General features: G+C 42.3%; 1 protein-coding gene across 1 annotated transcript in view; it reads left to right on the top strand.

The window, feature by feature from the left end:
* LOC139405167 (NLR family CARD domain-containing protein 3-like) overlaps positions 1–12,885 on the top strand; it is a 144,434-nt gene that overhangs the window by 62,849 nt on the left and 68,700 nt on the right. The window lies entirely within an intron of this gene.

Raw genomic sequence — 12,885 nt, 5'->3', positions numbered from 1 at the left:
TAATTTCATAATTAATAAACATTAATTGTTTTTTAAGGCTGAAAATCCGGTGTTTCTCTGCCAAATGGTGTTGTTATATTTCAGTCTTCTGTGATGTATATAAAGTGAATATATTGGGATGCAACTCAACATGTAATATATTTCAACTCCATATCTGACATGGTACAGGTGTCTTCTTTCATTAAGCCCAGAACCATGTGTTTGTGGTGATACCTTTGTTTCAGAGTAGATTTGTTTAATTAAGACTTCCAACAAACACTGTGTGACCCTGATTCAGACCACTGCATTTCAAGGTTAATCATTAATAACAACACTGTGTGACCCTGATTCAGCCCACTGCATTTTAAGGTTAATCATTAAAAACAACACCGTATGAACAACTAGCAGTCTCCAGGACCAGTGATTCAAGTCAGAGTTTCTGTCCCAAAGTGGCACCCTATTCCCAATAGAGTACACTACTTTGAACAGAGCTCTATGACACCCTATTCCCTACATAGTGCACTACTTTTGACCAGAGCTCTATAACACCCTATTCCCTACATACTGTCACGGCCGATGCTGGTAGAAGACTAAGGTGCAGGGTGGAGAGCGTACGTTTGTCGTACAAATGTCACCAACAAAACAACAAATGAAAACAACAGTGAAGCTTACAGGGCAAAGAGCCACTAACAAAGTTAACTTCCCACACTGAAAGGAGGGAAAGGGCTGCATAAATATGGTTCCCAATCAGAGACAACGATAGACAGCTGTCCCTGATTTTATTTATACATTTATTTTTATTTCACCTTTATTTAACCAGGTAGGCAAGTTGAGAACAAGTTCTCATTTACAATTGCGACCTGGCCAAGATAAAGCAAAGCAGTTCGACAGATACAACGACACAGAGTTACACATGGAGTAAAACAAACATACAGTCAATAATACAGTATAAACAAGTCTTTATACGATGTGAGCAAATGAGGTGAGAAGGGAGGTAAAGGCAAAAAAGGCCATGGTGGCAAAGTAAATACAATATAGCAAGTAAAACACTGGAATGGTCGTTTTGCATTGGAAGAATGTGCAAAGTTGAAATAAAAATAATGGGGTGCAAAGGAGCAAAATAAATAAATAAATTAAATACAGTAGGGAAAGAGGTAGTTGTTTGGGCTAAATTATAGGTGGGCTATGTACAGGTGCAGTAATCTGTGAGCTGCTCTGACAGTTGGTGCTTAAAGCTAGTGAGGGAGATAAGTGTTTCCAGTTTCAGAGATTTTTGTAGTTCGTTCCAGTCATTGGCAGCAGAGAACTGGAAGGAGAGGTGGCCAAAGAAAGAATTGGTTTTGGGGGTGACTAGAGAGATATACCTGCTGGAGCGTGTGCTACAGGTGGGAGATGCTATGGTGACCAGCGAGCTGAGATAAGGGGGGACTTTACCTAGCAGGGTCTTGTAGATGACATGGAGCCAGTGGGTTTGGCGACGAGTATGAAGCGAGGGCCAGCCAACGAGTGTGTACAGGTCGCAATGGTGGGTAGTATATGGGGCTTTGGTGACAAAACGGATTGCACTGTGATAGACTGCATCCAATTTGTTGAGTAGGGTATTGGAGGCTATTTTGTAAATGACATCGCCAAAGTCGAGGATTGGTAGGATGGTCAGTTTTACAAGGGTATGTTTGGCAGCATGAGTGAAGGATGCTTTGTTGCGAAATAGGAAGCATATTCTAGATTTAACTTTGGATTGGAGATGTTTGATATGGGTCTGGAAGGAGAGTTTACAGTCTAACCAGACACCTAAGTATTTGTAGTTGTCCACGTATTCTAAGTCAGAGCCGTCCAGAGTAGTGATGTTGGACAGGCGGGTAGGTGCAGGTAGCGATCGGTTGAAGAGCATGCATTTAGTTTTACTTGTATTTAAGAGCAATTGGAGGCTACGGAAGGAGAGTTGTATGGCATTGAAGCTTGCCTGGAGGGTTGTTAACACAGTGTCCAAAGAAGGGCCAGAAGTATACAGATTGGTGTCGTCTGCGTAGAGGTGGATGAGAGACTCACCAGCAGCAAGAGCGACCTCATTGATGTATACAGAGAAGAGAGTCGGTCCAAGAATTGAACCCTGTGGCACCCCCATAGAGACTGCCAGAGGTCCGGACAGCAGACCCTCCGATTTGACACACTGAACTCTATCAGAGAAGTAGTTGGTGAACCAGGCGAGGCAATCATTTGAGAAACCAAGGCTGTCGAGTCTGCCGATGAGGATGTGGTGATTGACAGAGTCGAAAGCCTTGGCCAGATCAATGAATACGGCTGCACAGTAATGTTTCTTATCGATGGCGGTTAAGATATTGTTTAGGACCTTGAGCGTGGCTGAGGTGCACCCATGACCAGCTCTGAAACCAGATTGCATAGCAGAGAAGGTATGGTGAGATTCAAAATGGTCTGTAATCTGTTTGTTGACTTGGCTTTCGAAGACCTTAGAAAGGCATGGTAGGATAGATATAGGTCTTTAGCAGTTTGGGTCAAGAGTGTCCCCCCCTTTGAAGAGGGGGATGACCGCAGCTGCTTTCCAATCTTTGGGAATCTCAGACGACACGAAAGAGAAAGAAAGGGTCCAGATTGTCTAGCCCGGCTGATTTGTAGGGGTCCAGATTTTGCAGCTCTTTCAGAACATCAGCTGAACGGATTTTTGGAGAAGGAGAAATGGGGCAGGCTTGGGCGAGTTGCTGTTGGGGGTGCAGTGCTGTTGACCGGGGTAGGCGTAGCCAGGTGGAAAGCATGGCCAGCTGTAGAAAAATGCTTATTGAAATTCTCAATTATGGTGGATTTATCAGTGGTGACAGTGTTTCCTATCTTCAGTGCAGTGGGCAGCTGGGAGGTGTTCTTATTCTCCATGGACTTTACAGTGTCCCAGAACTTTTTTGAGTTAGTGTTGCAGGAAGCAAATTTCTGCTTGAAAAAGCTAGCCTTGGCTTTTCTAACTGCCTGTGTATAATGGTTTCTAGCTTCCCTGAACAGCTGCATATCACGGGTGCTGTTCGATGCTAATGCAGAACACCATAGGATGTTTTTGTGTTGGTTAAGGGCAGTCAGGTCTGGGGAGAACCAAGGGATCTGTTCCTGGTTCAAAATGTCTTGAATGGGGCATGTTTATTTAAGATGGTTAGGAAGGCATTTAAAAAAAATATCCAGGCATCCTCTACTGACGGGATGAGATCAATATCCTTCCAGGATACCCCGGCCAGGTCGATTAGAAAGGCCTGCTCGCTGAAGTGTTTCAGGGAGCATTTTACAGTGGTGAGTGGAAGTCGTTTGACTGCTGACCCATTACGTATGCAGGCAATGAGGCAGTGATCGCTGAGATCTTGGTTGAAGACAGCTGAGGTGTATTTAGAGGGGAAGTTGGTTAGGATGATATCTATGAGGGTGCCCGTGTTTAAGGCTTTGGGGAGGTACCTGGTAGGTTCATTGATAATTTGTGTGAGATTGAGGGCATCAAGTTTAGATTGTAGGATGGCTGGGGTGTTAAGCATGTTCCAGTTTAGGTTGCCTAGCAGCACGAGCTCTGAAGATAGATGGGGGGCAATCAGTTCACATATGGTGTCCAGAGCACAGCTGGTGGCAGAGGGTGGTCTATAGCAGGCGGCAACGGTGAGAGACTTGTTTTTAGAGAGGTGGATTTTTAAAAGTAGAAGTTCAAATTGCTTGGGTACAGACCTGGATAGTAGGACAGAAATCTGCAGGCTATCTTTGCAGTAGATTGCAACACCACCCCCTTTGGCAGTTCTATCTTGTCTGAAAATGTTGTAGTTTGGAATTAAAATTTCAGATTTTTTTGTGGTCTTCCTAAGCCAGGATTCAGACACAGCTAGAACATCCGGGTTGGCAGAGTGTGCTAAAGCAGTGAATAGAACAAACTTAGGGAGGAGGCTTCTAATGTTAACATGCATGAAACCAAGGCTATTACGGTTACAGAAGTCGTCAAAAGAGAGCACCTGGGGAATAGGAGTGGAGCTAGGCACTGCAGGGCCTGGATTCACCTCTACATCGCCAGAGGAACATAGGAGGAGTAGAATAAGGGTGCGGCTAAAAGCAATAAGAATTGGTCGTCTAGAACGTCTGGAACAGAGAGTAAAAGGAGGTTTCTGGGGGCAATAAAATAGCATCAAGGTATAATGTACAGACAAAGGTATGGTTTGGATGTGAATACAGTGGAGGTGAACCTAGGTATTGAGTGATGAAGAGAGAGATATTGTCGCTAGAAACATCATTGAAACCAGGAGATGTCATTGCATGTCTGGGTGGTGGAACTAATAGGTTGGATAAGGTATAGTGAGCAGGACTAGAGGCTCTACAGTGAAATAAACCAATAAACACTAACGAGAACAGCAATGGACAAGACATATTGACATTAAGGAGAGGCATGCTAAGTCGAGTGATCAAAAGTGTCCAGTGAGTGGAGAGGTTGGTTGGGGGGCACGGCGATTTAGACAGCTAGCCAGGCCATCGGTCACAAGCTAGCATAGGATGGAGGTCTGTTATTAGCCACCTCTTGCGTTCCGTCAGTAGATTAGTGGGGTTCCGTGTGGTAGAGGGGATTAATCCAAATCACACAACAACAACAAAAATAAAAACAATAGATATAGTTATAGAGGCCCAAGAAGAAAACATAATAATAATAAAAATACATAAATTGTCCGATTGTCTATTCAGATAGCAGCCGGTAAGACAGCTAACGGTTAGCAGGCCGCAGATGGGCATTCAGGTAACGTCGCGACGGAGGAGCCAGCCGGATAACTCCTTCGGGTAGATAACGTCGGCAGTCCAGTTGTGAAGGCCCGGTGGGGCTCCGCGTAGGCAGTAAAACGGGTCCGGATAGGTGACTGCAGCCCAGGAGTGATTGATGGAACTCAGGAGTGATTGACGGAGCTGGCTAGCTCCGGAATAATTTATGTTGCTCCGGAATCGACGAAAGCCGATAGTCACACGGATAGCAGCTAGCTAGTTGTGAGATCCAGGTATGAATGTCCAGAGAGCAGTTGAAATCCAGGGACATGGAGAGAAAAATTGGTCCGGTATGTTCCGTTCCGAGCCGCGCTGTGCCGTACAAAACTGGCGAAAGATTTTCGAGCTAAAGGATAGCTGATGACCACAAACCGTGGTTAGCTGAATACTAACGATTTGCCAGTAAAGAAGCTAACTAGCTTCTGAACTAGCTTCTGATTAGCTTCTGGATTAGCTTCTGGGCTAGCTTCTGGCTAGCTCCTGGCTAGCTTCTGGCTAGTTTCTGGCTAGCTTCTTGGAGGATTACAGATTTGAGGTAAATAATACTTTTTTATAAATATCAATTGGTGAGGCGGGTTGCAGGAGAGTGTTTTGAAGATGAGTTGATGGAAAATAAAAATAAAATGTATGTGAAAAAAGTTGTAAATATATATATATACGGGACACGACAAGACAAGGACAAAAGACGTCTGAACTGCTATGCCATCTTGGGAGTTTTTCTGTTTTTTTTGATTGAGAACCATACCTGGCCAAAACATAGAAATAAAGAAACACAGAAAACAAAACATAGAATGCCCACCCCACATCACACCCAGACCAAACCAATTAGAGACATAAAAAGGATGACTGAGTGTTATCCAGTCTTCTCTCTCTCTCTCTCTGCCACAATGACAGGAATGTTTTGTGACCATGAATGTAAGAATGACAAACTAACAAAACAGTTTATTTGTCTTCCTCTAGTGGTAGGTTGTGATAATGTCTGTAGTGTCTCCCTGTCTCTCTTCGCTCCTCTCTTCGTCTCCACACTCCCCTATCTCTCACAAACATAGACTCTGACCTGTCCAATAAACCAAACTGGTTAAAGAATCTCTCTCTCTCTCTCTCTCTCTCTCTCTCTCACTCTCTCTCGCTCACCCCTCTCCCCTCTCTCTCTCTCTCTCTCTCACTGTGTAGACCTGCCAGGCTGTTAGGTTAATGGACCATGGAAACCTACTGAGAATCTGTCATACAGAGAGAGATACAAATGAACATGATTAATACTAAAAATACACTAAAACGTGTTGAACTCATTTCCATGTATGTTGTTCTGTTTCTGTTTACAGGACCAGAAATGGGGTTCAATTGGGTCAATACAGTCAGAGAATTAACTATATATCCTAAACCTTATTCTATAGTCAATACAGTCAGAGAATTATCTATATATCCTCAACCTTATTCTATAGTCAATACAGTCAGAGAATTAACTATATATCCTAAACCTTATTCTATAGTCAATAGAGTCAGAGAATTAACTATATATCCTCAACCTTATTCTATAGTCAATACAGTCAGAGAATTAACTATTTATCCTAAACCTTATTCTATAGTCAATACAGTCAGAGAATTAACTATATATCCTCAACCTTATTCTCAAGTCAATACAGTCAGAGAATTAACTATATATCCTCAACCTTATTCTATAGTCAATACAGTCAGAGAATTAACTATTTATCCTAAACCTTATTCTATAGTCAATACAGTCAGAGAATTAACTATATATCCTCAACCTTATTCTCAAGTCAATACAGTCAGAGAATTAACTATATATCCTAAAACTTATTCTATAGCCCATACAGTCAGATAATTAACTATATATCCTCCAACCTTATTCTCAAGTCCATCCACATGCTGGCTTCAACCCAACCCAACACTAACCTAAACCTAACCCTAAACCAACCCTAACCCAATCCTAAGCCAACCCAACACTAACCTAACCCTAAACCAACCCTAACCCAATCCTAACCGAATCCTAACCTAACCCTAACCCAACTCTATCCTTAACCCTATCCCAACCCTAAACCTAACCATAAACCAACCCCAACTCTAACCCTAACCCAACCCTAACCTTAACACCAACCCAACCCAACCCTAACCCAACCCAACCCAACACTAACCTAAACCTAACCCAACCCTAACCCAAACCCAACTCTATCCTTAATCCTAACCCAATACTAACCCAACCCAACACTAACCCAAACCCAAACCCAACTCTATCCTTAACCCTATCCCAACCCTAAACCTAACCCAACCATAACCCAACCCCAACTCTAACCCTAACCCAACCCTAACCTTAACACCAACCCAACCCTAACCCAACACTAACCCAACCCTACCCTAACACAACCCAAACCAACACTAACCTAAACCTAACCCAACCCTAACCCAAACCCAACTCTATCCTTAACCCTAACCCAATCCTAACCCAACCCAACACTAACCTAACCCTAAACCAACCCTAACCCAATCCTAACCCAAACCAACCCAACCCTAACCCAACACTAACCATAACACAACTCAATCCTTAACCCTTACCCAACCCTAACTCAACCCTAACCCTAACCCAACCCTAATCCAACACTAACCCTAACCCTAACCCAACTCTATCCTTAACCCTAACCCTAACCCTAACTTCAACCCAACCCTATTCACAACCCTAACCCTAACCTTAACCCTAACCGAACCCTAACCCTAACACCACCCCAAACCCTAACCGAACCCTAACCCTAACACCACCCCAAACCCTAACCCAACCCTAACCCCAACCTAACTCAACCCTAATCCAACCCTAACCCAACCCTATCCCTAACGCTAACCCAACCCCAACTTTAACCCCTACCCTAACCCTAACCCTATCCTTAACCCTAACCCAACCCCAACTCTAACCCCTACCCTAACCCTAACCCAACCCCAACTCGAACCCTAACCCTAACCCTAACACCAAACCAACCCTAATCCAACACTACCTCTAACCCTAACCCAACTCTATCCTTAACCCTAACCCTAGCTTCAACCTGTTACGTTCCCCAGAATATGTGTTGTAGTTTGTGTATTTGCATGTGTTTTATTTCAGGAAATGGCTTCCTGAAATCCCTCAAGCAGCTGATTGGTCGACTCCAGGGCTAATTGGAGAGCTGACCCCGCCCCCTCGTCAAGATACAGCTGTCTCCAATTACACATTCATTCTGAAGCTATATAAAAGCCAGTGTTCTGTTCAGGAGAGAGAGATTTTGGAGGTAGGGATTGCTGAGAGAGATTTTGCTAGAGAGATTTTGGAGGTAGGGATTGCTGAGAGATTTTGCTAGAGAGATTTTGGAGGTAGGGATTACTGAGAGAGTTTTGCTGGGAGGTCATTGCAGAGCGATTGTTTGTGATAGAGAGATTTGCTTGGAGGTCATTGCAGAGATTTTGCTAGAGGTTGATTTTGATGGGAGTTCATTGCTGGGAAGTTGGTATGTTTTGTGAGTTTGTTGCTCAGATAGAGCTTATTTGATGTACTTTGTTTCTTAGTTTGTGAAATTGTTTAATATTCTGTTTCATTTGTTCCCAGGGGGGAAGGAGAAGGCACCTTGGGAGTGCTTAGGCAAGAGGCCCGCCGGCATACATATACCCATAGTATATTCACTGTCTAGGCACACTAGGTAAGACCTGGGCGGACCACTCCCTGTATTTTGGTTAGGGCACCAGGTGGTGCTAAATTAGGTAAGTAGTGGGTAGGCAGGTAAGATAGGAGAGGGGGGGGGGGGGGGGGGGATTTGAGATTTACTTTCTTTGCTTTGGTTCCGTCCAGCCCCTTTTCCCCATATTACCGTGTACAGGAATAAAGTCCTTGTAAAACGGTACCACATTCTGTCTGTTGTCATTCTTACTCGCACCTACAGTCCATACCTTTTTCACTTCACGGAGAGTTTAGTTGTAGCAGGGTGTTGCGTTCCCTCTTCATAGAGGCGTGCGTAACACAACCCAACCCTATTCAAAACCCTAGCCCTATCCTTAACCCTAACGCAACACTAACACCAACCCAAACCCTAACCTAACCCTAACCCAACTCTATCCTCAATACTAACCTAACCCTAACAGGAGCTTTCAGTGGTTCTATGGTTGGTTCAGATAGATATGTATTCTGTACCTCATTATAGACCCATGTGTGGTTGGTTCAGATAGATATGTATTCTGTACCTCATTATAGACCCATGTGTGGTTGGTTCAGATAGATATGTATTCTGTACCTCATTATAGACCCATGTGTGGTTGGTTCAGATAGATATGTATTCTGTACCTCATTATAGACCCATGTGTGGTTGGTTCAGATAGATATGTATTCTGTACCTCATTATAGACCCATGTGTGGTTGGTTCAGATAGATATGTATTCTGTACCTCATTATAGACCCATGTGTGGTTGGTTCAGATAGATATGTATTCTGTACCTCATTATAGACCCATGTGTGGTTGGTTCAGATAGATATGTATTCTGTACCTCATTATAGACCCATGTGTGGTTGGTTCAGATAGATATGTATTCTGTACCTCATTATAGACCCATGTGTGGTTGGTTCAGATAGATGTGTATTCTGTACCTCATTATAGACCCATGTGTGGTTGGTTCAGATAGATGTGTTCTGTACCTCATTATAGACCCATGTGTTGTTGGTTCAGCTAGATATGTATTCTGTACCTCTTTATATACACATATGTCAGCATTGTAAACAATGTCAAGTCTAGAGTGTAACACATACACACAAATGTGTGGGAATGTCACACACGCACACACAGTTTGGGATACAACAACTGTCTCACAACAGTTCCTCTGTATTACAGCCCCACTCTGTGGTTAAGATCAGTATTGAGGCTCTGTAAATCAGACCAGTTTGGAGAGGATTAATTAAATATTCTTTCAAAGTTTTTATTAATAAGAATTTAGACAAAAAAGCTGCAAATTGCCTTTGAACAGAAAGGGCACACGTACAAGACCCAAGTCACTAGCGTTGTTAAAATAATTTTACAACACTAACAACCAGACTATACAGTAGTAGAATGACTGATACAAAGCACCATTTAATAACAACACTAACAGCCAGGCTATACAGTAGTAGAATGACTGATACAAAGCACCATTTAATAACAACAACCAGGCTATACAGTAGTAAAATGACTGATACAAAGCACCATTTAATAACAACACTAACAACCAGGCTATAAAGTAGTAGAATGACTGATACAAAGCACCATTTAATAACAACAACCAGGCTATACAGTAGTAGAATGACTGATACAAAGCACCATTTAATAACAACAACCAGGCTATACAGTAGAAGAATGACTGATACAAAGCACCATTTACTAACAACAACCAGGCTATACAGTAGTAGAATGACTGATACAAAGCACCATTTAATAACAACAACCAGGCTATAAAGTAGTAGAATGACTGATACAAAGCCCCATTTAATAACAACAACCAGGCTATACAGTAGAAGAATGACTGATACAAAGCACCATTTAATAACAACAACCAGGCTATACAGTAGTAGAATGACTGATACAAAGCACCATTTAATAACAACAACCAGGCTATACAGTAGTAGAATGACTGATACAAAGCACTATTTAATAACAACAACCAGGCTATACAGTAGAAGAATGACTGATACAAAGCACCATTTAATAACAACACTAACAACCAGGCTATAAAGTAGTAGAATGACTGATACAAAGCACCATTTAATAACAACAACCAGGCTATACAGTAGAAGAATGACTGATACAAAGCACCATTTAATAACAACACTAACAACCAGGCTATACAGTAGTAGAATGACTGATACAAAGCACCATTTAATAACAACAACCAGGCTATACAGTAGAAGAATGACTGATACAAAGCACCATTTAATAACAACACTAACAACCAGGCTATACAGTAGTAGAATGATGTGAAAGGAATTAAATTACTCTATGTTTTAATAACCAATTAAAATTAAACACTCTTTCGATTCATAAGGATTTGTATGACCCTTATTCTATAGTAATGGACAGAGCCCAGTCTTAAAGTCAACCAGCAGAGTTTATTCACGAGAGTACTGAATACGATACAGTTTACCACAGGTTATAAACTGAAAATGACGTCATTAGTTCCAGTACCAACCCGTGCCATCTCCGTTCCAGTACAAAGGCTGTATCTCAAGCCTTCCCACATCCGTCTCACTACCAATTTAATATAATTTACGGCTGAGCCAAGGTTTTCCGGTGTAGATAAGCATTCTAGCCAGTCTGAAGATATCGTTAATTCATTCCTACCCAGGAACAGACCGTCATTGTTCTAATCCTCGATTCATTCACACACATTATATTTAGTACTGGGATCAAGAATTAAAACTCATACATATACAACAACATAATAGTATTCTGATTAGTACATATACAGTAACATAATAGTATTCGGATTAGTACATATACAGTAACATAATAGTATTCTGATTAGTACATGTACAGTAACATAATAGTATTCTGATTAGTACATATACAGTAACATAATAGTATTCGGATTAGTACATATACAACAACATAATAGTATTCTGATTAGTACATATACAGTAACATAATAGTATTCGGATTAGTACATATACAGTAACATAATAGTATTCTGATTAGTCAGTCCTGATTGTAATGTATACATAATTAGTCATCATTGATAAAAAATTCCCTTAACAGGTTGGAAGCAGGGATTGATCTCTGTTCTCAGGTGGAAAGTTGTATGAGACGTACCAGGAAGTGTCACCACGACACCAAGGCTCTGCACAGGAAATCAGACACGTACCAGGAAGTGTCACCACTCCACCAAGGCTCTGCACAGGAAATCAGACACGTACCAGGAAGTGTCACCACTCCACCAAGGCTCTGCACAGGAAATCATCATATTAATGGTTGATGGCAGTGGGGAACCAAACCGTAGAGTTCAGTCTGCTTGTCCACAGACTGCTTTCAGGTACGGACACAAACATTTCATATTTGGTCATTTGGGCGAAGTGTCTGTTTAAAACAGGGCTGGAAGAAAATGCTGCTCTCCAGGAGGGTTGGCCAGCCCGAACTGTTTCCCAGGTGTTTGAATATTTTCTTGTTATAAATATTAATTTAAAAAAATCATCCATCCTTCAAGAAAAATTGAATGATGTTACATGCCTCCTAACGGAGGGAGGTGCAGGAATCAGGAACACCTTACCACTGCTACACCTGGTTATCAGCAGAGTCCCAACATCTTACCACTGCTACACCTGGATATCAGCAGAGTCCGAACAGCTGTCCCAACACCTTACCACTGTTACACCTGACTATCAGCAGAGTCCCAACACCTTACCACTGTTACACCTGACTATCAGCAGAGTCCCAACACCTTACCACTGCTACACCTGGCTATCAGCAGAGTCCCAACACCTTACCACTGTTACACCACACTATCAGCAGAGTCCCAACACCTTACCACTGCTACACCTGGCTATCAGCAGAGTCCCAACACCTTACCACTGCTACACCTGGCTATCAGCAGAGTCCCAACACCTTACCACTGTTACACCTGACTATCAGCAGAGTCCCAACACCTTACCACTGCTACACCTGGCTATCAGCAGAGTCCCAACACCTTACCACTGCTACACCTGGCTTTCAGCAGAGCCTTGTCTGGCAGCGAAACAGGTCTTTCAGCCTCATTTACTGCCTTTAAAAACATATCTGATATGGCTTAAACAAATGTGGTTTCTAATGACAATTGAGATGTACAATCTATGGCATAAGGGGACCACAAGCGGATAAGAGGTAATCTGTAATTTTGCTTAAGACATTAATGAGCGAGCGGACGGACGTAGTCACTATAACTATTTGTTTAGCATTTTTTAAATGTACAGCGACAGAATTCATAATGTGGGCCGTTCTTACAGTGTTCTCCCTGCACACCAAGTCAGAACAGTAGGATAAATAACGGGGGCATATAAGCAGACAATGAAAGCTCTTACAATATTCAATGATTACATTTCTCTAAAACAGGTTACATGCTACATGTGCACCACCAAGTCAGAACAGTAGGTGTAATTAAGAGGGG

This window comes from Oncorhynchus clarkii, unplaced genomic scaffold (assembly GCF_045791955.1).
Source record: "Oncorhynchus clarkii lewisi isolate Uvic-CL-2024 unplaced genomic scaffold, UVic_Ocla_1.0 unplaced_contig_8549_pilon_pilon, whole genome shotgun sequence".
Lineage (NCBI taxonomy): Eukaryota > Metazoa > Chordata > Actinopteri > Salmoniformes > Salmonidae > Oncorhynchus > Oncorhynchus clarkii.
The sequence above is the reverse complement of the archived record's forward strand: the minus strand, read 5'-3'. Positions and strand labels throughout refer to the sequence as shown.